The sequence below is a fragment of the Capra hircus genome, chromosome 8 (assembly GCF_001704415.2).
Source record: "Capra hircus breed San Clemente chromosome 8, ASM170441v1, whole genome shotgun sequence".
Classification (NCBI taxonomy): Eukaryota; Metazoa; Chordata; class Mammalia; order Artiodactyla; family Bovidae; genus Capra; species Capra hircus.
The window spans coordinates 5,787,257-5,814,786 of NC_030815.1; the positions used below are offsets into that span (position 1 = coordinate 5,787,257).

Sequence of the window (27,530 nt, forward strand, 5' to 3'; positions counted from 1 at the left end):
GGCCCTGGAATTAGGAGGCAGAGGAACTGAAAACAGACTTTGTCTACTTCACAATCCTGTCTCTTTGGTTTGAGGTCATCGAAGAGTCCCATCCTACACAATGTTTGAAGCTGTTTCTCCAGGGCACATCTCTAAATCAGCTTTCATCTCTTCCTGGCCCTGAGAGGATGCTGGAAGTGAGGCCCAGTCCCCAAGTCTCCAGCACATGAACCAGTGGTCTCTGATCTTATAGATATTATTATTATTTTTTTTTTTTTAAGAAACTAGGAGGAATGGGATTAAGGGTAACAAGCATCTAGTATGTGTTGTTATTCCCCTTTTGTAGATGAGGAAACTGAAGTTTGGTTATGGAACCAGGCTCACGTGAGAGCGAACAGCGAAGCTGGGATGTAAACTGAAGCCACCTCCCAGGGGTGAGCAGGCTGGCAAGTCAGCCCGAATCAAGGAGTCCCTGCATTTGACGTTGGCAGCTCTGTGTCAGAACCCTGGTCTTCTCTCTAAAGTCCTGACCAAGAACTCCAGGAAAACATTTAAGTTCTCCTCATGGTGTTTGAGAAGGAAATAGTTCCTCTGAGATACTCCTTCTCCAAGGAAGATCCTAGTAGGTTTGGGTTGATAGACCCCCAAGAAGTCACTGGTAATAGAGGCTGACATGCCTATAAAATCAATCTATGCCCAATAGGCTGAGCCCTTGGTTTCCTTTTTTCCACTGGATTTCTGTCAGGAATCCCAACTTCGCAGCTTGTGACACGATCCGGCCCTTCCAGTTACAGAGCTCTTCCTCGTGAATCACTCAGTCCAACCTCAAAGCCCGCGTATCATTCCTTCTCTGTCAGGTGAGGACGTGGAGCCAGAACGCCCATGCCTTCCTGACGGCAGCACAGCCAGGACCCCGGCGCCTGGGGTGGGATCTAGAACACGGGTGCCCCTAGCGCTGCCCGGCCCTGCTCCTCCTCCACATCCTGTGCAAGGGTTTACTGAGGACCACGCTTCTGCACAAGGCAGCCGATGGCAGCAGCGGTCACCTGGAGGCAAGGTCCTAGGGTGTGGCGCTGGTGGCGGTGGCCCAAGAAATTAAAATCAGGGCTGACTGGGGTACAACAGGAGGGATGCCAAGCTTGGCCGCCAGACCCAGCCTGAATTGGGCAGTGCTGGCAGCATGCAGTGTTATGAAACATTTTCAAAGTACCTAAGAAATCTCTTTTAAGGTGATAAAATTTCTATGTTCAAAGTGTTAGAAAATCTTTGAAACAAGCCATTCCTAAGTAGGTTGAGGTAAGTATTGCTCAGACATACTATTCACATGTGTAAGAGTAAGTTCTTCATAAAATAGAACTGAATTCAGTTGTTTAAAATGGGCTTGCTCTTGGGTTGCATGTAGACATGCATGTGATTTAATTGTAGCCCTCACTTTTCAACGTTTTGACTGTCAAACAGACATAGGATGGCACCTTTCCTAGGAAACGTGATTTATAATATACTCTACACTTAGTGAAAATTGAGTTTGTATATTAGTTAGGGTTAGATTGCTAGAAGATCCAAAATAGCACTGGTTTAAAGAAAATAGTTTATTTTTCTCTCATGAAAAGAGGTCAGGAGTCTGTTCATGGATGGTTTGGTGGCTTCCTGGTATCAAGGACTTCTGCTCCTCCTATCTTGTTACTCACTATGCATGAATTCTATTTTCGAATTCACCTCATGGCCCAATATGGCTGCTGGAGTGCCAACAATTATATCTGCAGTCCAGGGACAAAAAGACAGAGGGAGCAAGAATGAAGGAACACTCTCTTCCACTTCCATTTATGTCTCCTCGGCTAGAACTCCATGATTTGCCAGGTCTGGCTACAAAACAGACTGAGAAATGTATGATTTTAGCTAGCCATAATGTTCTCAGCTAAAATGATAGTTAGGATTATTTTTACAAAGAAAAAAATGAGAACAAATATTTAATGGCAGTTAGGGGTCTATATACCACAGCTTGATTCTGGAACCTATTCCCTTCATCTTGTTCCCTAGGCTCCAGCACTTGCTTCTTGCCCACGTGCATTCAGATTGCCAGCGTTAAGGTCCTGTTGAGAACTGCGGACTGTCTGAGATTCCCCCTGCTTGTGCGTGAGGAGCCAGCATGCCAGTGTCCTGGGTGCTGGCAGGAGACACAAGGCCCCGGGTCAGAGATAAAGGCTTAGTTACAGCAACAGTCTGAGTGCCAGTCTTTTCTTGCGGCAGCCCCCAGCCTCAGTCCCCATAGGGGGACAGCTGCACAGCAGCAGCCGGCATCACCGGAGAGGCACTGTGAGCTCAAGGACGGCAAGGGCTGTCTGGGGGGAGGGGAGGCTGCTGGCCTTCTGCAGAGGGAAACTCCATCTCTGTACTTCCAGGCCGTCCACTGTGAGGCACCCTTGTGAAGACGGTCCATCCAGAACACCGGTGTCAGCGTCTCTGCCTGCAAGATGTCAGAGGAGAGGCCGTGGGGCACAAAGACCGACCTGACACAGTACACGCGGAGCGGGTCACCAGGAAAGAAGCACCAGACACTCCCCGGCCTCTTGTGAGTGGGCAGAGCCCTGGGGGCTGTGGGGGAGGGAGGGGCGAGGCTGGACCTGGAGCCTGTAGAGGCTCCGCGCCACGTGCGCGTGTGCAGATGGGGCCGATGCTTCACAAACCTGCCCGTGTCCTGAGGAGTGTGTGGAAGTTACACCTACTCTCCGTGGACAGATGGAGTCAGGTTCTGCTCATCCCGTGTGTCCTGTTGGCCCTCTGCCCCACCCCTCAGCATCCTCTCCTCTCCCTGAAGGAATTCTTGTGCCCTGAGGGAAAGCATATCTCCTGTGTTTCTGTGTTTCTGAAATCAGGGGGCCGGTTGCCCTGGATTCTCGGGTTCCCTGGCAGGGCATAAGGGTCCACCAGGGACAGACCACTGCTGGTCTGGGACTGGAATACCCTCTGGATTCCCTCAGGGAAACGAGAATTTCAGGAACCCTCACAGCCCTCAGGATGGCAGGACTCACTGAGGTGACCTGAGCTCAGAGCTGAAAGTGCTCCTGATAGGTTGTTAGGGGCTGGGGTGTGGCGGGGGGAGTACAGCCGTCCTGACCCTGTTTTGGGGAAGTTTAAAAGCATACAGGTGAGTCCAGTCAGGGAAACAAAAGCAGGTAAGCAACTGTTTAGTGCTCCGCTTGTCCTATGGAAGTAAAATGCAAGTCATGTATAGAGTTTTAAATGTTTTAGTATGTAGTTGCTGAGTCGTGACTGGCTCTTGCGCCCCTGTGGACTGTAGCCCACCAAGTTCCTCTGTCCACAGGATTTCCCAAGCAAGAATACTGGAGTGGGTTGCCATTCCTCCTCCAGGGGATCTTCCTGGGATCACACGTGTCTCCTGCATTGGCAGGCAGATTCTTTACCTGCTGAGCCTTTGGGGAAGCCCAGAAATGTTTTAGTAGCCGTATCAAACATATGAAACATCGATTAAATTAATTTTAATATTATATTTTATTTAACTCAATATACTGAAAATGTGATCAGTTTAGTATGCAGTCAGTATAAAATTATTTGGGAAAGAGTTCACATTTTATGCTAATCTTCCTAGTGTGGCATGCATTTTATACCTATGGTGAGTCTCAGTTCAGACAAGTCACATTCAAGGGTTCAATAACTATATGAAGGTCGTGGCTTCCATAGCAGACAGCAAAGGCTTAGCCCAAGATTGTGTGGTGTGTGTGTGTGTGTGTGTGGAGTGTGTGTGTGTGTGTGGAGTGTGTGTGTGTGTGTGGGTGTGTGTGTGGGTGTGGGTGTGGTGTCAGTGGTGCTTGACACGGACAATACATGTACTGTCCCGACCTTGTCTTCTGTGGGTGGGGCAAGTGTTCTGTCTTGCCAGGAGTGCAGGGTGCCCTTTTCTTTTCCTCACATCTTCCTTTGCGCACGGGAAAGTCAGCTATAGGGGAGACTTGCTGCTTGCTACCTTAGAGACAGGCCCACATCTGGCTGGCTTAAAGAACATTTATGGACAAAATGGCCAATCTGAAGTTTGTTTTTTTTATAAAAAAGAGGTTGTGGGGAGACAGGTTGAAAAGAGAAGAGGAAGCAGGAGGAGGAGAAAACCTTGTAAACTGCAGAATACACTACACTTGCGGTCGAATGGAAAATTCTTTACTTGGTACATAGGCTTGTCCTAGGCAGTGTGCTTGAAGGGAGAATTCCCAAGAAGCAGTGAGAGGTTCGGAGTCATTCACTGACTTAATCATGATCTATTTTCTTGCCTTGAACAGTGCCAGCTGGAATATGTTACATTCTATCCCAGGAAGGGAATCCAAGGAACAATCCCCAGCAAGCAGTTGTTCAGTATGCAGAGAGTAAAAACCTCCAAGGCCTTTCATTAGAAGTTTCACAAGATTTTTCCATCATCTTCCACCTAGAGCAGTGCAGTGTAGCAATGTTAGCCGCTCAGTTGTGTCTGACTCTTTGCGACCCCACGAAATGTAGCCTGCCAGGCTCCTGTGTCCATGGGATTCTCCAGGCAAGAATACTGGAGTGGATTGCCATTCCCTTCTCCAGAGCATCTTCCTGACCCAGGGATTGAACCCAGGTCTCCTGCATTGTAGGCAGATTCTTTACCATCTGAGCTACAGGGAAAATCCACCTAGAGAGATGTAGTCAAATGGGAAAATTAGGACTGGAACATTATACAGTTTGGGACCCAATGCTGTGTTGGTGTGAGGAGAGAATCAGATTCCAGTCAGAAGGCAATTTGAGTTTTGGTACAAGATAATTCACTTAGGGCAGGCTTCCCTGGTGGCTCAGAAGGTAAATAAGAAGATGGAAAAAACAACAAGTCAAGCCTGGTAAATACCTGACACAAACATGGAACAGTACAAATACTTAGCCCTGTCCCAGGTACCTGAGATAAGTGCTTGGTCTAATGATATTTTAGCATTCAACTCTGTAATATGTGACAAGATAATGGAATTAATATGCAAAACTATAAAAATGCAGTGAACTCTATATTGTGAATTGAACTGTACACTGTGAACTGGGAAAAATGAACATCAATTTGAGGGCTATGACAGACTTAAGATGTATAATTCTGAAATATTATGTTCATTTACTTTATCTGCGATTTTAAGGAAATGCCAATATTCTATTTGACTCACAGACCTGATGTAGCCCCCTTAACCAGGAACGTCCACAGGAGGAAAAATGAACTGAGCCTATAAACTAGTTTCTCTACTTTCTGAACTATTATCAGCTAAGAGTTGTCCCCCTCTTCCAAATGTGGGCCTGATATTAATACTACAGAGGGGTGGTATGTATACACATATGTATGTACAATTCTAGGAAGCTGGGACTTTTCTGGATCATGTGGACTAACAAAAAATTTCTCATGGAATACACAATGAATTGAAACAATGCTTTACATTTTTTTTCTTAATTATAATTTAAGTTAATGTAGTCTATTCTTTATTTGGATGTGACTAAACAGTCTACTGACAAAAGGTATTTTCCTGTTGTACTAAAGAATCACATGACCCAGTTTTTGGCATTGGTCTAGAATCTAGGCATTATTGTATTATGCAAAAGAATCATTAGAGTTTAACCTAATTGACTACTCAAGTCTCTACAGATTAAAAGTCAGTGAATCCACCCATGAGACAAGCCAGCACAGGTGCACAGCAGTTGACCCTTGACCTGCCAGCTGTTGCCTTTTGGGTTCACGTGACTGAGAGGAAGGTGGAAAAGCCCGAATTTGTTGACAAAAACTGCTAGTCACCAAAGGCCAGAATTTTTTTGCCTTGGATTATTTTGGGAGAACCCTGCCAACAATTTCATAAAGATAACTTGGACATTTGCCTATAATTCTTGTAACCCCTCCCAGCTGGAGCTAAGTATTAACATTAAAACACTCCTGTTAAAATGGTCCTCCAAGGTTCAGTGTCTCTATGCTGCCTTAATCTGCTCCCAGTTCCACTTCACCTGAATTCCCAAAGCCACACGTGTTCTTCTATTCCCGTGATGTGGAGTCACATCAAGTCAGCCAAGCCAGCAAGCTTGGGAGTTGGAGAAGAACATTTTGAAATCATCTAAAAAGAACATGGTTTTTAATTACAAGAGGGTTGAAGATAAGATTTCTCCCCAAATAACTGAACCCAAAAGGAACTAAGGCTTTGTAAAAATGGAATTATTAAAAAAATCAATAGTGTTCAATAATTATTTCAACGATATAAGTCAGTGCTCCCTACATATTTTAGGCCAATAGGCCCACAAACTCCTCCCACTTATCCCTCACTGGTGAAAACCTTTCCATAGTGTGTGCTATGTGCCAAGCACGTGGGTAGGTATCCAGACAATGCTCTGTGTGAGGGTGATAGCCCTGCTCCGAGAGCCATTCTCTGAGCTCCAACCAGACAAGGACAGCCACCCGATGCCCTCACATCTCTCCCACTGACACTCACTGAGACTTATTCCATGGCTCTCCCCTTTACAACTGACAGACATCAGAGAACTACCGTGATTGTGGAGAGCTCAGCACACTAACGACACAAAGCATGACTTGAAAGTGGATGGATGCTTCCCTATTCTGAAACCCACTGATAAACACAAAACTTTGCAGATAAAACAACAGTAACGGAGAACAGGAGGCAGTTGCTAGGAGTCGGCGGGAAGGAGGGAGCTGACGGCAAAGGGCAGCAGCGGGAGCTTTCTGTGGGATGGAGTGGTTGCTTCTGGGTCCTCATGGTGGTGCATCTATGACTCTGTGCATCTCAAAATGTACAGAAATGTGCACACACAAAGTGAATTGTACCATATGCACATTAACAGTAAACTCAAAGAAAAGGGACCGACCCCTCTATACTGTTGGTAGAAATGTCAATTGGTGCAGCCACTATGGAGAACGGTATGGAAGTCCTTAAAACCGTATGATCCGGCAATCCCACTCCTCAGCATATATCTAAACAAAACTTTTAATTCGAAAGGATACGTGCCCACCAATGTTCACAGCAGCACTATTCACAACAGCCAAGATATGGAAGCAACCTAAACGTCCATCAACAGATGAATGGATAAAGAAGATGTGGTATGTGTGTACAGCAGAAAATAACTCAGACATCAAAAAGAATGAAATGTTGCCATCTGCAGCTGCTCAGACAGACCTGTGAAGATAAACATTTAATAGATGTGCTGGACAAGAATAAGACTGTCTCCTGAAACACAGCAAGAGCGAGAACTCTGCCCCCAGAGACAGAGTAAGCAGTGACAGCGCAGGTCCAGACCCTATTCCAACCGGGCCCGTCGAATCAGGCAATGAGCCTGACCCACCTGCGTATTTCCAGCACCGTGTTTTGCTCAGAGTAGGTGCTCACAATGTCTTGTTTTACCTGAAGTGTTGGGAGTAGAAGGCTTCCGGCAGGCCCAGCATACAGAGCAGCGACTCGGAGTATCCCCGGTGCAGTGATCCATGTAACTTAGAGTTAATTCTGCCACCGTGTGTAAACAAAGACTGCCCAAGGCATTTTCATTTCGTTTAGTTTGGCTGTCACTCAAGGCAGAGTTCAGAATTAAGGAATTGGATACTATCTTGGATATTAGTGATGGGCCATAAAAAATAAATTAGGTCCTTTAAATAGTAAGTACTGCATAAAACCACCCAGGGATTAGCCACAGAAAAAAATGGCAAAGCAAATTTTTAAGAAAATTTTTCTGTAATCAATTGAATCTTTTTAGAATTCAGACAATATAAGATGACTCAGAATTTGGTCATAAAAAGAAAGCTGCCAAAATAATAACATAAAATAAATGTTGAACCCTTTATTTTTATGAGTTTGTTTTCTCAAAAGAAAACAGAGGTGCTGCCAATTTATCCCTCAGTAACTTTCCAACTGGTAAAGCATTAAAATAATTTATGCTATTTAAAAATTATAAGGAATTCATTAAATTGGCAATATCTCAGATTTCATGTATTGAGGATTTTGCTCTGATGGGAAGCAAACTCCCTATTGGGATTAGATATTTTTGGATATGAGCAGCAGTTCTCTTCTCACTGGAGGGAAAATGATGAATAAATGAGTGAATAAGAAATTCTTACCTGCGAATTCCTCTGTCACATCAGATACCAACAAAGCAGCCTGCAGGAAGGCAGGCCAGGGGAAGGTGGGGTGGGGCTCGTGGAGTCTGGCCTTCTGGGTGTAGGTAGGGAAGAGCTGCCCTCCAACCCAGGGGGAGGCTTGCTCCTGCAGCCTGACTGTCTACACATGGCCACAGACTCTGTAAGAGGCATATGTTGTTGCTTATGCCACGCTGTAGCTGCCCAGGCTCCGTGCCTGCACCCATGTCTCTCTAGCATATGAGAGACAGCCTTTCCAGAGGTCTTACCTTTGTCAGGAGGGAAAGCATCTGGCCCAGCCCAGATGCAGAAGCGAGGCAGAGTTAGGATCGGGGTTACAGTTCATATTAGTGATCTGTCCATTTCCTTTCTTCTTTTCCTTTCCCTCTTTCTCTCTAATCTGTTTATCATTGGTAAGCACCATAATATATATTTACCAGGTGGTATAAGATGTTATCAGTTCAGTTCAGTCTCTCACTCGTGTCCGACTCTTAGCAACCCCATGGACTGCAGCATGCCAGGCCTCCCTGTCCATCACCAACTCCAGGAGTTTATCCAAACTCATGTCCATTGAGTCAGTGATGTCATCCAACCATCTCATCCTCTGTTGTCCCCTTCTCCTCCTGCCCTCAATCTTTCCCAGCATCAGGGTCTTTTCCAATGAGTCAGCCCTTCGCATCAGGTGGCCAAAGTATTGGAGTTTCAGCTTCAACATCAGTCCTTCCAATGACACTCAGGACTGATCTTTAGGATGGACTGGTTGGATATCCTTGCAGTCTAAGGGACTCGCAAGAGTCTTCTCCAACACCACAGTTCAAAAGCATCAATTCTTTAGCCCTCAGCTTTCTTTATAGTCTAACTTTCACATCCATACATGACTGCTGGAAAAACCATAGCCTTGACTAGATGGACCTTTGTTGGCAAAATAATGTCTCTGCTTTTTAATATGCTGTCTAGGTTGGTCATAACTTTTCTTCCAAGAAGTAAGTGTCTTTTAATTTCATGGCTGCAGTCACCATCTGCAGTGATTTTGGAGCCCCCCCCAAAATAAAGTTAGCCACTGTTTCCACTGTTTCCCCATCTATTTGCCATGAAGTGATGGGACCAGATGCCATGATCTTCGTTTTCTGAATGCTGATCTTTAAGCCAACTTTTTCACTCTTCTCTTTCACTTTCATCAAGAGGTTCTTTAGTTCTTCACTATCTGCCATTAGGGTGGTATCATCTGCATATCTGAGGTTATTGATATTTCTCTTGGCAATCTTGATTCCAGTTTGTGCTTCCTCCAGCCCAGAGTTTCTCATGATGTACTCTGCATAGAAGTTAAATAAGCAGGGTGACAATATACAGCCTTGACGTACTCCTTTTCCTATTTGGAACCAGTCTGTTATTCCATGTCCAGTTCTAACTGTTGCTTCCTGACCTGCATACAGATTTCTCAAGAGGCAGGTCAGGTGGTCTGGTATTCCCATCTCTTTCAGAATTTTCCACAGTTTATTGTGATCCACGCAGTCAAAGGCTTTGGAATAGTCAATAAAGCAGAAATAGATGTTTTCCTGGAACTCTTGCTTTTTCGATGATCCAGCGGATGTTGGCAATTTGATCTCTGGTTCCTCTGCCTTTTCTAAAACCAGCTTGAAATTCAGTTCACATATTGCTGAAGCCTGGCTTGGAGAATTTTGAGCATTACTTTACTAGCATGTGAGATATGTACAATTGTTCAGTAGTTTGCATTCTTTGGCATTGCCTTTCTTTGGGATTGGAACCAAACTGACCTTTTCCAGTCCTGTGGCCACTGCTGAGTTTTCCAAATTTGTTGGCATATTGAGTGCAGCACTTTCACAGCATCATCTTTCAGGATTTGAAATAGCTCAACTGGAATGCCATCACCTCCACTAGCTTTGTTCCTAGTCATGCTTCCTAAGGCCCTCTTGACTTCACATTCCAGTATGTCTGGCTCTAGGTGAGTGGTCACACCATCGTGATTATCTGGGTTGTGAAGATCTTTTTTGTATAGTTCTTCTGCGTATTCTTGCCACCTCTTCTTAATATCTTCTGCTTCTGTAAGGTCCATACCATTTCTGTCCTTTATTGAGCCCATCTTTGCATGAAATGTTCCCTTGGTATCTCTGATTTTCTTGAAGAGATCTCTAGTCTTTCCCATTCCATTGTTTTCCTCTATTTTCACTGATTGCTGAAGAAGGCTTTCTTATCTCTCCTTGCTATTCTTTGGAACTCTGCATTCACATGCTTATATCTTTCCTTTTCTCCTTTGCTTTTCACTTCTCTTCTTTTCATAGCTATTTGTAAGGCCTCCTCAGAGAGCCATTTTGCCTTTTTGCATTTCTTTTACTTGGGGATGGTCTTGATCCCTGTCTCCTATATAATGTCATGAACTTCCGTCCATAGTTCATCAGGCACTCTGCCTATAATAGAAGTTAAAAGGCTTTTAACTGAGTGTCTCCACTGTATAAGCATTCCACCGTGCTAGTCGGAGGGAGGTGAGGTGCAAGATGAACGGGTCTGATCTGTCTCTCCCCCTTGGCATTCACAGTCTAAATGACTGATATCAACTCACAGGCGATTTGGTGTTTAAATCATATTAATGTGTCAGGTAGACTGGTTGCTAAGCAAGTGATCGTAAAGACTGTAGAAAAAAGAAGCAAGCAAAGACAACAACAACAACAACAACAACAAATTACCTTCCAATCAAAGCTAACTGTTACATAACAAAGATCCAAACCGGATCACTTACCTTTTTTTTTTTTTTTGAGGAGTTCCTGACATTTATTTTTTCCTTGTCATCATTCTGACATCCCACAGTTCATAGAGCTATCCCAGCCTTTACCATTCCAAATTTGGCTTTGAATTTTAATTTTTTTAATTGAAGGATAACTGCTTTACAGAATTTTGTGGTTTTCTGTCATACTTCAACAAGAATCAGCCATAGGTACACCCATGTTCCCTCCCTTCCAGCCCTCCCTCCCAACTCCCTCCCCACCCCACCCTTCAGCCTGTCGCAGAGCCCTGTTTGAGTTCCCTGAGTCATACAGCAAATTCCCACTGGCTATTTTACATATGGTGCTATAAATTTCTATATTATTCTCTCAGTACATCTCCTCTTCTCCCTCCTCTCCTCCCCCCATGTCTATTGGTCTGTTCTCTATGTCTGTTTCTTCTTTGCTGCCCTGAAAATAAATTCATCTGTGCCATCTTTTTAGATTCCGTATTTATGTCAGTATACGATATTTATATTTCTCTGACTTAACTTCACTCTGTATAATAGGCTCTAGGTTCATCCACCTCATTAGAATGGATTCAAATGTGTTCCTTTTTATGGCTAAGTGGAATTCCATTGTACAAATTTACCATACCTCTTTATCCATTCATCTGTTGATGGACAGCTAGGTTGCTTCCTTGTTCTAGCTATTGTAAACAGTGCTGTAGTGAACATTGGGGTACATGTGTCTTTTTCAACTTTGGTTTCCTCAGGATATATGCCTAGGAGTGGGAACGCCGGTTCATATGGTGGTTTTATTCCTAGCTTTTTAAGGAATCTACATACTGTCTTTCATAGTGGCTGTATCAATTTACATTCCCACCAGCAATGCAAGAGCATTCCCTTTTCTCCATACCCTCTCCAGCATTTATTGTTTGTAGACTTTTTGACGATGGCCACTCTGATTAGTGTGATGTGGTATATCATTGTAGTTTTGATTTGTATTTCTCTAATAATGAGTGATGTTGAGCATCTTTTCATGTGCTTATTAGTCATCTGTATGTCTTCTTTGGAGAAATGTCTTTTCAGCTCCCTTTCTCACATTTTGACTGGGTTGTTTGCTTTTCTGGTATTGAGTTGTATGAGCTGCTTGTATATTTTGGAAATTCTTTATCAGTTGTTTCCTTTGCTACCATTTTCTCCCATTCTGAGGGTTGTTTTTTCACCTTGTTTGTACTTTCCTGTGCTGTGCAAAAGCTTTTAAGTTTAATTAGGTCCCACTTACTTATTTTTGTTTTTATTTCCATTACTCTAGAAGGTGGGTCATAGAAGATCTTGCTTTGACTTATGTCATCGAGTGTTCTGCCTATGTTTTCCTCTAAGAGTTTTATACTTTCTGGTCTTACATTTAGGTCTTTAATCCACTTTGAGTTTATCTTTGTGTATAGTATTAGGTAGGGTTCTAATTTCATTCTTTTGCACGTAGCTGTCCAGTTTTCCCAGCATCACTCGTTGATAAAAACAATATGATCATCTCAATAGATGCAGAAAAAGCCTTTGACAAAATTTAGCATCCACTTATGATAAAAGCGCTTCAAAAAATGGGCATAGAAGGAACCTATCTCAACATAGTAAAGGTCATATATGAATCTTACAGCAAACATTATTCTCAATGGTAAAAACTAAAAGCATTCCCTCTAAGATCAGGAACAAGAGAAGGGTGTCCACTCTCACCACTATTATTCAACATAGTTTTGGAAGTCCTAGCTACAGCAATTAGAGAAGAAAAAGAAATAGAGGGGATCCAGATTGGAAAAGAAGAGGTAAAACTCTCACTGTTTGCAGATAACATATTCTATGTAGAAAACCCAAAAGAAACTATCAGAAAATTACTAGAGCTAACCGGTGAATTCAGCAGTACAAGTTGCAGGATACAAGGTCAATACACAGAAATCACTTGCATCAATACCATTCACCATTGCAACAAAAAGAATAAGTTATCTGGAATAAACCTACCTAAAGAGACAAAAGACCTGTATACAGAAACCTATAAGACTCTGATGAAAGAAATCAAAGATGACATAAACAGATGAAGACATATTCCATGTTCCTGGGTAGGAAAAATCAATATTGTGAAAATGACTGTAATACCAAATGCAATCTACAGATTTAATGCGATCCCTATCAAACTACCAATTGCATTTTTCACAGAACTAGAACAAAAAATTTCACAATCCATGTGGAAGCACAAAAGACCCTGACTAGCCAAAGCAGTCTTGAGAAAGAAGAATGGAGCTGGAGGAATCAACCTTCCTGACTTCAGACTATACTACAAAGCTACAGTCATTAAGACAATATGGTCCTGGCACAAAAACAGAATAGACCAATGGAACAAGACAGAGAACCTAGAGGTAAACCCACGCACCTATGAGTACCTTATTTTTTACAAAGGAGGCAAGAATATACAATGGGGCAAAGACAGCCTCTTCAATAAGTGGTGCTGCAAAAACCATTTTGTTTTAAATGTACTTCATAAGAACATTTGCTTACTGAGTTTTTGTATTATACGACATTAAAGAAGCCCTATAACTTTTGTCTTTATTTCTTTTTAATATAGTTCAATGAAATTATCTGGATTTGGTACCTTGATTGTTACTTTGTAGCATTATGTGAATTTTTAGAAACAATTACCCTAACTATTAACCATTTATTAAGAAGTTTTACTTACTGGCTTTTAAAGTGAGACATGTTCATAGTTCAATACCAAAACATGACTAAAATGAACAAATCTCATGAAGTATCAGTGGACTCTAGGAAACATGGCATTTAAAAAAAAAAAAAAAAAACCTCTGTGAGCAATAGATTTTAAACGTATTTTCTCCCAAAGGTCAAAGGGTAAGATTAAAATCAAATTTCAAAACTGTGATGATTTTTAACCTTTGAAGGTTAAGTATTTACAAAGAAATAAAAGTTGAAGATGTTATATATGTTATGAAAATTAAAAGAAACATAGCAACTTGGCCCATGTGATGAAATAATATTGACTACACACAAAGTTTTTAAAGTCTAGTTGTCCTGGATACTGAGATTTGAAATGCAATACAGACTCAGTTAGAAAAAAGAAATCAGCTGATTGAACTTACGGGGATAAATTCCAAATTCATGAGAAGGCAAAGAATTAAAATCATCCTTTATAATGTCAAACACATAGTAGGTTCTTAATAAATATTGGGTGCATTGGGAGAAAACAATGCATTTTTAGGTCGGATGCTTAAGGCCTTTAGAGTCTTCTCGGTTTCTTTTTCTTCTTTGGGCATAGCACACAGCCTGTGGGGTCTAGCTCCTGGGGACTGAACCTGTGCCTGCTGTGGTGGAAGCATGGAGTCTAAGCCAGGGGACTGCCAGGGAAGTCCCTCCTCTTGGTTTCTTGATTGTAGTTATGCGTCCTGACCTGGATTCTGGATGAGAATCACCCATCCACAGGGCAGCTCAATATGAAAACTGGAACAGTCTCTTCGTAAGCAAACCCTCCCCCAAGAAGACACGATCTTGTACTCAAGTGAGTATTTAAAATCAATTTTAAAAGTTTTCATGGCCATTTGAGAGTTTTAAAAAATCAGGCAAACCAGTTTTTGGATTGATTTGCCAGGTTAATACAGTGCACTGGTTACCCTGGTAGCTTCTGCAAACCCCTGCTCATGAGAGGCACTAACTCCTGGAGGTGGGGGTGGGAAATGACTTTTGAAAGTGAAAATCATACTGACCTCTTACTACCCCTGCTTCTTCCTTTTCTTACCTGTTTCTTCCTTAATTTCAACAAAAGCTTTCATTTGTTATATGGAGAGTTTATCATGGAAGAATCTTTCTTTCAAGGAGGAAAACAGAAAAATAAAATTTAATGTCTAACGCTTGGCTCTTCATGGATATTTTGTCTTTATTGTATGTGCTTTCCTCTACAAGGTGCAGCTCCAGTACATTAACTTTAGAAGTATTATTTTTATGTGAAGTTTTGTGATACTTCATGGCTGAACCTGACAAAACCAGATTTCCTTTTGCCAGTGTATTAGCCAGGGTCCTCCAGAGAAGCAGAACCAACAGGATATACGTATGCATGCATGCATGTGTGTGCATACAAGTTTATTATAAAGAACTGGTTCAGACCATCATGGACGCTGAGATCATTAGATCCGTAGTCAGCAAGTTCGAGACCCAGGGGAACTGATGCAGTTCCTGTCCAAATCTGAAGGCCTGAGAACCAGAAACGATGATGGTAGGATCTCCGTCTAAAAACTGGCAGGTCTGACATCCCAAAAGAGCTGATGTTTTGGTTTTAGTTCAAAAGCAAGAAAAAACTGATAAAGCAGCTCACGGGCGGTTAGAGAGGAAGAGTTCTCTCTCACTCACAGGAGTGTCAGAATTTTTTCTTCCACTCAGGCCTTCAGCTGGTTGGTTGATGCTCACCCACATGAGGGAGGGCCAACTGTGTTCCTCAATCTACTGACTCAAACATGAATCTCATCCTCAACCCCACTCACAGACACACACACCCAGAACCATGTTTGATCAAATGTCTGGCAGTCTTTGGTCCAGTCAAGATGACCCATAAAATTAGCCATCACAGCAGGTGAGATTCAATTATAAGATTAAATGAGTGTTGATAGATTTACTTTAAAAAATTATGCTTGCAACATAAGTTCAAGTATACAGTTATAGAGCATTTGAAGATTCAGTGAGCCATCTTAAGGGAAAATTAGTTGGCCTTTTCAGTGTTTCCTGAAAAACTATTGTTTCACCAAAAACAATTCTACAAATATTAGCCACTATTTAACTGGTTCACCAGTCCATCCTAAAGGAGATCAGTCCTGAGTGTTCATTGGAAGGACTGATGTTAAAGCTGAAACTCCAATACTTTGGCCACCTGATGAGAAGAGCTGACTCATTGGAAAAGACCATGATGCTGGGAAAGATTGAAGGCAGGAGGAGAAGGGGACAACAGAAGATGAGATGGTTGGATGGCAACACCGATTCGATGGACATGGGTTTGGGTGGACTCTGGGAATTGGTGATGGACAGGGAGGCCTGGCGTGCTGCAGTTCATGGGGTTGCGAAGAGTTGGACACGACTGAGTGATTGAACTGAACTGAACTGAACTGAACTAGTTCATTAAATCATCTATCAACCATGCACACATGTTCAGCTGAGTATGTATTTTGTGCCAGGCACTGTGCCAGATGCAGGGTATTCAGATGCCAAAGGAGAGAAACCCACTCCTGTCAGCCAGGAATTAATGTCCTGCCCAGCAGGTGAGGCAGCCAAATACATAAATTAGGAAGTAAGGTTGATTTTTAAAATTATTTCCCCATATATAATTGACATAAAACATTATGTTAGTTTCAGAATGGAGGTAGAGAAAAGATGGTGAAGTAGGACTTGAGCTCACATCCCCTCACAAAAATACCATAATCACAACTAACTACTGAACAACCATAAACAAAAAAGACTGGAGCCTACCAAAACAAATATTCTACATCCAAACGCAAAAAAGAAGCCACAGTGAAATGGTAGCAGGGGCACTTTTACAATATAATTAAACTCCAAACCTGCAGGGTGGGTAACCCACAAATGAAAATAATTATATTGCAGAGGTTCTTCCAGAGGAGTGAGAGTTCTGAGTCCCCTATCAAGCTCCCCAGCTCTTGGGCTGAGGAGGCCCTCTCTTGTAAACTGCTGCAAACCACACATAGCAAGGACCCAGAGGTAAAGAGTGTCTTGGTGCAGGGACTCTGCAGGCAAGGACTGCTGCATGGAAGCCCCAGAATAATGTGGCTGGGTTTCCATCACCTGTGACTGTATCTGGTGCTGTCAGTGACTTTAAAATTTTTATTTTATAAATTAAAAAAAATTGTCAATTCAACTCTTATGTATTTTCTCTTAGATGGTTGCCTGATTGTCTTCATGTTTGTGGGGAGGTATAGCCAACATTTTTCATCTTGATTGAAATGTATCTTTTGCTTTGTCTTTTTTCCTTACAAGAAAATGATATTAATCTGAGTATTATTTAATTGCAGACATATAGTTGGTCAATAGGCACATAGAAGCTCAACATAGCTCATTATTAGACAGAAGCAAATTAAAATCACTATGAGGTACCACCTCACACTGGTCGGAACGGCCATCACTAAAAAGTCTACAAGCAATAAATGTGTGAAAGTGAAGTCTCTCAAGGGAGTGAATAAAAAGGAACCCTTCTGCACTGTTGGTGGGATATAAACTGGTGCAGCCACTATGGAGAACGGTAGGGAGGTCCTCAAAAACCTAAAACTATATGATCCAGCAATCCCACTCCTGGGCATATATCCAGACAAAGCTATAATTCAAATACACACACACACACACACACACACACACACACACACACATATAATGGAACATTCAGTTCCCAGTTCAGTTCAGTTGCTCAGTCGTGTCCAACTCTTTGCGACCCCATGGACTGCAGCACTCCAGGCTTCCCTGTCCATCACCAACTCCTGGAGCTTGCTCAAACTCATGTCCATCGAGCCAGTGATGCCATTCAACCATCTCATCCTCTGTCGTCCCCTTCTCCTCCTGCCTTCAATCTTTCCTAGCATTAGGGTGTTTTTCAATGAGTCAGTTCTTTGCATCAGGTGGCCAAAGTATTGGAGTTTCAGCTTCAGCATCAGTTCTTCCAATGAATATTCAGGACTCATTTCCTTCAAGATTGACTGGTTTGATCTCCTTGCAGTACAAGGGACTCTCAAGAGTCTTCTCCAACACCAGTTCAAAAGTATCAGTTCTTTGGTGCTCAGCATTCTTCTTTATAGTCCAACTCTTACATCCATACATGACTACTGAAAAACCATAGCTTTGACTAGACAGACCTTTGTCAGCAAAGTAATGTTTGCTTTTTAATATGCTGTCTGTGTTTTTCATAGCTTTTCTTGAGCAATATTCAATGAATTGGTCATTGAAGACCAATATTCTTGACCAATATCCAATGGAATATTGTTCAGTGATAAAAAAAAGAATGAAATGTCATTTGCATTAACATAGATGGACCTAGAGATTGTCATACTAAGTAGCTCAAAAGGAGAAAGACAAATACCATGTGATATCACTTATATGTGGAATCTAAAATATGACACAAATCAACATATCTGTGAAACAGAGACAGACTCGACAAGACACAGAGAACAGACTTGTGGTTGCCAAGGAGAGAGAGGAGGGATGAACTGGGAGTTTGGAGTTAGCAGATGCAAACTATTATATACAGAATGGATAAACGAGGTCCTGCTGAACAGCACAGGGAACTGTATTCAGTATCTTATAATCTATAATGGAAAAGAAGCTGAAGTTGTATACCTGGAATTAACACGAATTATAAATCAACTATAGTTAAATTTTTAAAAATTGTAACTGTGTATGTTGATGGATGTAAACTGAACTTATTCTGATCATTTTGCAAAATATACAAATATTGAATCATTCTACTGTACACCTGAAAACTAATGCAATGTTCTATATTTCTCGCTTCATCGCTAAGTCATCTGACTCTCTGCAACCCCATGGACTATAGCCCACTAGGCTCCTCTGTCCATGGGATTTCCCAGGCAAGGATGTTGGAGTGGGTTGCCATTTCCTTCTCCAGGGGATCTTCCCGACCAAGGGACTGAACCCACATCTCTCGCACTGCAGGTGGATTCTTTGTTACTGAGCCACCAGGGAAGCCCAGTTTTCTACTGCAGGTCCCTGTTTTCTATTTGGGCACGAAGGAAGGAACCAAGCTGAATGAGTATGATTAAGTTCCTGGCCTGAGATGTCCCCCACATGGTCTTGTGTTTGTTTTTCTTTAGAGGAAATGCTAAACCCTAGGGGCTCCCCCAAACACCTGGATTTTAGTATCTGAAAATTTAAGCTAATTAGCAAAACATAATTCCTACTTAATATAGCTTTCATCTGCTCATATCAATCTAATATGATTATTCCCAGTGCCGATTTCAAGTTCTAAATATAGTCTCCTGTAACAGGCAGCTTGCACAGAATCCCCATCTTCATTTCACTAGTTCAACTGCAGATAAGTGTTCCCTTGGCTATTCAGGCAAATCCTTCTAATCCTGGGAATGTGGTCCTTAAGTAACTAACCTCTTGTTGGGGGAAAAAAAAAATACCAGCCCTGGTCTTCATCACATTTCTATACTCTACTGAGAGCCCAGGTTTGAGCAGTTCCCAGTTTCCTTGCATCTAGAGATTTTAGTTGCCTGTAAGGCTTCTGAATTTTCTTATTTTCCTGGCATGTCTGTTGTGGAACGTCTCACAGTTTTAGCTCATCCCCTCCTCCCACGCTCTCTCTTTCTCCTTCTAACCCTAGGAATTAAAGGTATGTGCTCTGCAGTTTCAGTAACCTGGCTTTTAAGTGAGACCGCAGTGCAAAATAATAAATGAGATTTTAAACAATGTTTGAAGTGGGTGCAAGCCATGCTGGACATTTCAAGACGGATATTCTTGCAGAAGCCATGGTAGAAGATGACGAAAGGCAAATGGATCACAGATGAGAGTGAAACAAAAACAAATGAAGAAAGAGAATGAACAGACACAGATTTTAGAAATCATTGTCTATTCCTAATTAGGCTTCATACCACCATGTTTGGTTACTGCTATGCTTTCATTCATGTCTTTTGACCTTGTTAAAAAAAAACAAGTCACTTTGAGGGACCTCCATTTCAAATCCAGTGTGTGGCTCAATTCACTGATGGTCAGAGTCCAGCAGCCATCGTATACCTTTGGGAAAGCCCACCTTCTTGGTCACTGGGTCCTGCCAGGATCTCATTTCATTACTCAGGACAATATGTCATTCAGGTCTGCAGCAGTTTACATAGCTCTAGGTCTGAACACAGGCATGGAGCAACCATAAAATACCAAGAGTGGATGAGGAAACTACAACGCTCAGTTCTGGGAACCAAATGATGGCCAATGTACTACCCAGGTATGCATGCCAGGTATGCACCACTGTGAGCCAGAATGGTGCCAAGAATGACAGAGACAGGAGGGAGAGAATGAATAATTACCTACTGGCTTAACGCAGACATTGATTTGTTTTCATAATCTTAAGTTGAATATACCAACTCGATGAGAGTGTTGAAAAACCAAATATAATTCTTTATTAAAATAGAAAGCACAGTGAGGTATGCTTTAAAAAAAGACTAACTTTAGGGAACTGGATATTTTCATGGCTCCACTGATGATTTGCTAATTGACAAAGGGAAAACCTACCTTACAAATGGAGACAGATCATCACCTTAACTCAGGGGTCAAACTGGACATCAGTAATAACATGGCGGCCAGGCTTAGTACCCAGCTGGCATCACGCACGATGCAGCACATGCTCCCATGTGTGGAATATTCTTCAAATGTGTAACCTGAGCCTCATAGAGACTCTACAGGACATATTGAACATGAAGGAATGTGTTAAACCACACAAAGAAAGAATCCAAAAAGTCCAGAATTCAGTTCAGTTCAGTTCAGTCGCTCAGTTGTGTCTGACTCTTTGCGACCCCATGAATTGCAGCACGCCAGGCCTCCCTGTCCATCACCAACTCCCGGAGTTCCCTCAGATTCATGTCCATCGAGTCCGTGATGCCATCCAGCCATCTCATCCTCGGTCGTCCCCTTCTCCTCCTGCCCCCAATCCCTGCCAGCATCAGAGTCTTTTCCAATGAGTCAACGCTTCCCATGAGGTGGCCAAAGTACTGGAGTTTCAGCTTTAGCATCATTCCTTCCAAAGAAATCCCAGGGCTGTTCTCCTTCACAATGGACTGGTTGGATCTCCTTGCAGTCCAAGGGACTCTGAAGAGTCTTCTCCAACACCACAGTTCAAAAGCATCCATTCTTCGGTGCTCGGCCTTCTTCACAGTCCAACTCTCACATCCATACATGACCACAGGAAAAACCATAGCCTTGACTAGATGGATCTTAGTCGGCAAAGTAATGCTTACTCCTTGGAAGAAAAGTCCAGAATTAGGGGATTCTAAAAGACAACTGACGTAGCCTCTTCTAAAAGTCAGGAACATGGGAAAGTGGTGTGTGTGTGTGTGTGTGTGTGTGTGTGTGCTATTTTGGATAAAGAGAAACTGAAGACAGACCAACTGCAACATGTGTTCTTTGATTGGATTCTAAATTGGAAAAAACATTCTATAAAGCCCAGGTTACAATTTGAATATGGACTAGGTATGGGAAATAATTTATTAAGTGGATGATGTAAGGGGATGTTCTCATTTCTGGGGGATGTATGCTGAAGTGCTTGGGGGTGACTGACTTTAAAATGGCCTAATAACAACAGAACACAGATGAAGCAAAGATGGCAAAATAATGACAGTTATGGATTAAAAGAATGGGATTATGGGTGTCCATTGTACTTTTTTCTATTTCTCTTCATGCTTGAATATTTTATGATAAAAAGTTTTTTTTTAAAAAAACCCCATAACTTCATGAGTCAATAATTTCTGAAAATTAAATGTTTCAAAGCTAATTCATTTCTCTCCATCCATCTGGACCAGATCCACCTGCCAAATTTACCAAAAAATAAAATAATGAATAAAATACTAATGGTTAATATAAATTTTAAGTAAAATCTGCAGTTTTCACATAAAGTCATCCACTGGCAACAACAAAAGGCAATAATTTAAACTAAACCACATCAACTTCCCTTTAATTGTCTTTATGAGGAAAAACAAAAAATTGAATGGTAACAGTGACTGGTAAATATCACTATAACTGAAAATGTGCTATTTTTGTTAATGCATTTTTTAAATAGATGGTGTAAAAGTGAAAAGAATCTTGCTAATCTCAAATTATCAACTTTTCAGCATGAGTAAGTTGAAGCATAAAGAATAGCTGTTGGTAAAAAAAAGACCCACATGTAAGGAACTGTCCATTAACTTATAAAACAGTTATGCCAGTTTACAAATTAATAAAACAATAGCACAGTGGTGTAGTTTTAGTTGCTCAGTTATGTCTGACTCTTTGTGACCCCGTGGACTGTAGCCCACAAGGCTCCTCTGTCCATGGAATTCTCCAGGCAAGAATACTGGAGTGGATTGCCATTTCCTTCTCCAGGAGATCTTCCGGACCCAGAGATCAAACCCAGGTCTCCTGCGTTGCAGGCAGATTCAATCCCCACATCTATTTTAGCCAGTCAATTTTCCTCCCTGGATGTATGTGTAGAATATGAGATCAAATATTCAATACTTACATTCTACTGTATACATTTCAGGTGAATTGTTGTCCAGATTTGGGAGTCAAAGTTGACTTCTGAAATCACTAAAGTTCCCTTCCGATAATAATGAGGTTATTATCAACTGGGCAGGATGAAAATAGCACAGGCTTGGGAGTTATGAAACTTATGTGACAGCCCACTCTGCAATGCTTGTGTCCTATACAAACAGTCCTTAGTGTCTTTGGACTTTAATTTCCTTGTTTAAATAGGCCAATGGTTAGAATAAAGACCCTTAACATGGATTGCAAGGGTCTGTGGATCCCCTGAAAGTAAACTATTTCGTGCATATTAGTATAGAAGCATTTTTCTGAGGAGAGGATGGTAGATAAGACATACAAATTGCAACAACTCTCATCGAAGGGTATTATCTGATTCCCTGTCCCCTGGTCTGGGTTGGCCTTGTGACTCGCCCTGAGCAACAGAATGAGGCAGAAGTGATGGTATGTGACTTGTAAGCCTTGACCTTGCAGCTTCTGCCCTTGTTCTCTTGGAAGGCTGCCACCATGTAAACGAGCCCTGCACCCTGAGGCAGAGCTGTGGTGCAGCTGGCAGCCAGCAATGACCACCAGACATGTGGCTGAAGCTGTCCTGGTCTATCCAGCCTCAGTCTAGCTAAAGATGACTGAAGCTGCCTGAGGGACACCAGACAAAACTAGCCAGTTGGGCCCAGGAAAACAGAATTGTGAGCAAATTAATAGTGTTATAAGCCACAGAGTTTTGGGGTGGTCAGTTATAATGTATTATTTAACTATTCCAAGAGGGTTTTCAGCTTTTATAAAATTCTCTTTATTGAACTTCTGAATTTGAATTCGATTATTTAAAAGGTTATAATTCCTTGTCTCTGCTCTGTTAACTACATCATTGGTATGAGTTAATGTGGCAAGTCCTGTATTAAAATTGCATTTTAAAGTATGTCCTAGAATTACTGAACTGAAGAATCAGCAGGTCTTTGAGTGTATACTTCAAAGGTGTTTTCTACTTTCCTCTTAAAAAAAATGTGGAACAGTCCTCAGGCTCATCTTACATTCTTATTTTTAAAGATTAAAGCAATTTCATCTGAAAATTATATTAATATTCCAGTTTGTTATTTCCAGAGAAGTGTTTGAACTTATTTACGTCAGCAAGCATTTGCTCCTAAGTGATCTTATTCTTCAAGCCCTTTTAACCAAACTCTGTCCCATCCTTTCTACAGTGTGAAACAGTTTGAGGGTGTGGTCACCCTGTGCCTTTCCTGCTGACATAACCTGGCTGAAACGCCATCCAGCCCTGTGTGGCTTCCGTAGTTGCTTTTTTTCAAATGACCCTCTTCATCATCAGGAATGGTGGACTCCTTCTGGATTTAGTCTTTCTGACTCTTTTCTCACATGTTCTTGACAGATTTTTTGTATCCATGCTTGTTTCTCAGATCATATTTCACATTTATATACACTATTGAAAAACATATCTGATCTCAACAGCCAGCTTCCTGCACAAAGATAGTAAATCTTTTTGGCTGCCCCCTTCCCTTTTCTTCTTTTCTTCCCCTTGGCTAACAGCCCTTGCTTTGGGCCATTCACAATTGTAGCATCAGAATTTCATTCTGAGGACTCTCCCCTGCTTCTTTTTGGACTCTCAGACCAGGGGAGACCAAAGGGTCAAAGTCAAGCTTTTATAATTTCCTGAGATATTTTAAAACTCAAACTAACTGAGTGTGTCTGGCAGTGACCACATCCCTCTGGAATTTTCTGATGGCCAGGTGGCCCTCTTCCAGGATTCCTGTCACTTCTGATTTTCCATGCAGGGCCTCTGAGTTGGCCAGAATTAGAAGCAGAGTGTTAATCCTCTCCCTTCTGAAAGATGAAATTATCATGTGGGTTAGTGATTCTCAACCTCGCTGCATACTGGAATCACTTGGGGGCAGGGACATTTAAAAAAACAAACAAACAATGTCTGGGGCCCCACTCCTAGAGATTCTGCTTTAATTAGAATGGGTGGAGCCTGCCCTACCCGTTAAAAAAATTTTGGGGATTATTCTAACAGCCAAATATGGCTGAGAACAGTAATTACGGTGAATTATGAATTTATCAGCTGTTCTGAGTTTAGAAAATGAGGCATCTGGCAATGCCAGGGCAGTTGAAGCCCCCATCATGATGAATCTTAACACTTCTCTTCTCTAACCCATTAAGCTAACACAGGCAATCCAGTTCTAGCATGTCTAAACAGGATAATGACAACCAGAGCTGTGATATTACTTTCTGATTGTTGATATTAATTTCAATGCAGCTCTAACATCTTTAAACAAGATGAAGCTCAACAAAAAAGTTCTTTGAAAAGTTCAGAAGACAGTTGGGGACAGTAACTTTTCTGAAATTCCAAATACAGATGAACTACGTTGCTGTGGATGGTTTTCCTTATTAATTAAGAGAGTAATTTGACAAAGAAAGTGTATTGAAAATGAAAAATATAGCTATATTTTTCTCCTTCTTTGGTCGATTTTCAGGATGCTAATTCTGTGTTAGCCAAAAGACAACTGAGATGTAAAATACATTATATTTTTGAAGAATTCTCTCTCACCATATATCACATACACTACTTTTTTGGGCTTTAAAATTTTTTTAAACATCCCAATTATTATCCCCAAGTATGCAAATGCAATTTTTCATGAGGCTATTGTGCTTTCATGATGGAATTGCCTTGTTTCTATTATAATTAGTGGCAGAACTGATTCTAGTTTCATTCGCAGACATAGGCTAAGTGTCAGCCAAGTTGGGTGCTAAGGCGTGAACAGCAAATCAGTTCTGAATGAGCATCTTCTCAAAGGACCTACTGAGGGCACAGTTGTATCATGATGACCAAAGCACACGCTAGGACTACCCTCTCGTGATTACACCACTCAGTAGGTGGTGTGAGACACTGTGGGCATGCAAGGGAATTCAGCTTCCTGTGAATTGGTCATAGGAGATTGATTCCAGAGTTTATCATAGGAGAGTGATTCTCCTGAATGCTCACTCCAGGAGTAGAAGGCATAGAGAGTTTTGAAACCTTAGCTCTAATCCGTTCTAAGTTACCAGTGTAGAAACTGCTGTCTGTGGACAGCAGAAGTCCAGGGGTATGCTTTGTCAAATCCAAAAGAGAAAAACAGCAGAAAAGAATGAGCAGTATTCTCATGCTGAAATACTGCAACTGCTTTCAATCAAGCAGGCCCTTTCGGAATCACATGCATTTTGTCAACAATTCAGTTTTGCAAACATTTTGCAATACGGTATCATCCGACAAACTCTCAATAATGTATTTTCCCCTAAAGAAAGCACACACGTAGAAAACGGTGTCAAATAGCATGAAAGGGTGTGTTCTGAAACTGTGGACACTAAGAAAACTAGTGTTGCTTCTCTTTCCAACTCTAACTCATGCCATCTTGAGCTAGAATTATAGGAGCTAAAAACAATGCATGAGAAGAGGGAGGAATGAAAAAGAAACCCTGACAAAACAAGAGAGTACAAACAGCAGAGCAAAGACAACTGCTACAAGGTTTCCTAAAATTGGCGCGTGTAACTCAGACCCGGACTTATTTTAACCTCTCTCATTTTACTTAGAATACCTAAATACCCAAATATTTCACTGTGTGTGCATGCTCACTCAGTTGCGTCCAACTCTTTGTGACCTCATGAATCGTAGCCTACCAGGCTCCTCTGTCCATGGAATTTTCCAGGCAAAGAGTACTGGAGTGCGTTGTGATTTCCTACTCCAAAATATTTCACCATCTACTGCCAAATATCCACACTGAAAATGATGTATACCTTTGTTCTGTGACAGGGCAAGAATTGCAGATACATGCCTAAGTGTTTATACAAGTTTAAGTAAAACCTCGTTAGATTTCTGTTCCTACCAAAATTGTGAAGTCTTTCTAAACAACTCTGTTGACTTTTCCTGGAGAAAAGAGAAGACTCCCACTGCTTCAAATTAAGTCCACTTATTAGCAGAGAAATCACTGGTTATGACCAAAGGAAGACAAATTGTGTGCTTCTTCAATTAGAAGTAAGTATATCCATCTTACAAATAGCTTGCCATCAGTGGCTCAGATGATAAAGAATCTGCCTGCAATGCAGGAGACCTGGGTTCAATCCCTGGGTTGGGAAGATCCCCTGGAGGTGAAAATGGCACCCCAATCCAGTATTCTTGCCTGGAGAATTCCATGGAGAGAGGAGCCTGGTAAGCTACAGTCCATGGGGTCAAAAAGAGTCAGACATGACTGAGCAACTAACACTTTCACTTTCAGAAAATAAGCACCTCCAATCTGAGGTGTGCATCCACGATTGCTTTTCCTACCTCTCTCCTTAGTAGGATGGGAAAAAAACATACTTAGTACCCTGATGTTTTGGTTTTGCGAGCAATACAATCAACCTCCCAATTTCATCCTAAACCAGGAGGCATTCCTACTTTGCACAGTTCAACCAGGACTGCACAAATGACTGGGATCAAAAGAAGACATTCTGCCTCTTCACTTGAACTGAGTCAATGTGAATTAATTTAAAATGTCAAACTTGATTTCAATAAAACAGACTTGAAAAACAATACTGTTTGGTTAAGAAAGAGGTTAATGAGGAAAATGTAATCCCCACTCAAATGTCATTGGAATGCAAAGCCACATTTATTTGCATGTGTGGTATCTGTAAAAGGTCCAAGGAATTTTGTTTTTAGTGTTTTGAATTGTTTATAATGTATTCTCTTTTTTTCCATCTACTAACAATTCCCAGAAATGATGAAAATCAAAAGATGGAAAAATATAAATGCATTTGGGTTCTAAGAAAATTACCAGTTGCAACATCTGCTCTAGCCACAGTTCATAAAGCAGGTGATTATGGAGACAATAAAGAAAAATGTTATTAAGTCAGTAAAAAAAGATCTCTTGAACCTTGCCAACTCTGTGATAGCGCCTAGAAGTCTGACACTCCAAAACAGTCCATGCAAAATTTTACAGCAAAATTTTCACTAATAATGATGCTTGTTTGCGAGCACAGGGTTCAGATATTCCAGGCTTCAGGACATGAAATGTACTGAGCAATTTCTCTGACCTTGTTATATTTTATTAAATCATTTACCAAAGTGTCAAATAAAACAAATCTATTATTTAAAAATCAACCCTGGAAAGGTCATTAGCTTTTCAACAGACCAGTTTTTCGTTGCACTTTTAGATATTTTTCCGCACATTTCAGGGCCAGGAACTGCTTCATTAAGAGCAGTGGGTTTCAAAACAACCCAGTTTCCCGAGGCTCGGCAGCCAGGGCAGAGCACTGTTCTGGGAGCCACAGACCTCAGTTAACGAGGAGCCAGGGATGTCTTGGCAGAGAGTCCACCCTGTTAATGTTCTGGCCACAGTTCACCTAGTAAGGAGCTGAAACTCTATTGGATAGGATTACCGTTGCTTAAAATTTTATTTAATGCCT

At 41.6% G+C, this 27,530-nt stretch overlaps 1 protein-coding gene across 1 annotated transcript in view; it reads left to right on the forward strand.

Moving 5' to 3' along the window:
* SAP30 (Sin3A associated protein 30) overlaps positions 1–14,714 on the forward strand; it is a 93,862-nt gene extending 79,148 nt beyond the window's left edge. Inside the window, exons 7-8 of the transcript XR_001918410.1 lie at positions 2,379–2,548; positions 14,255–14,714. The gene's annotated coding sequence lies outside the window, so the exon portion shown is untranslated. The remainder of the gene's footprint in view (positions 1–2,378; positions 2,549–14,254) is intronic.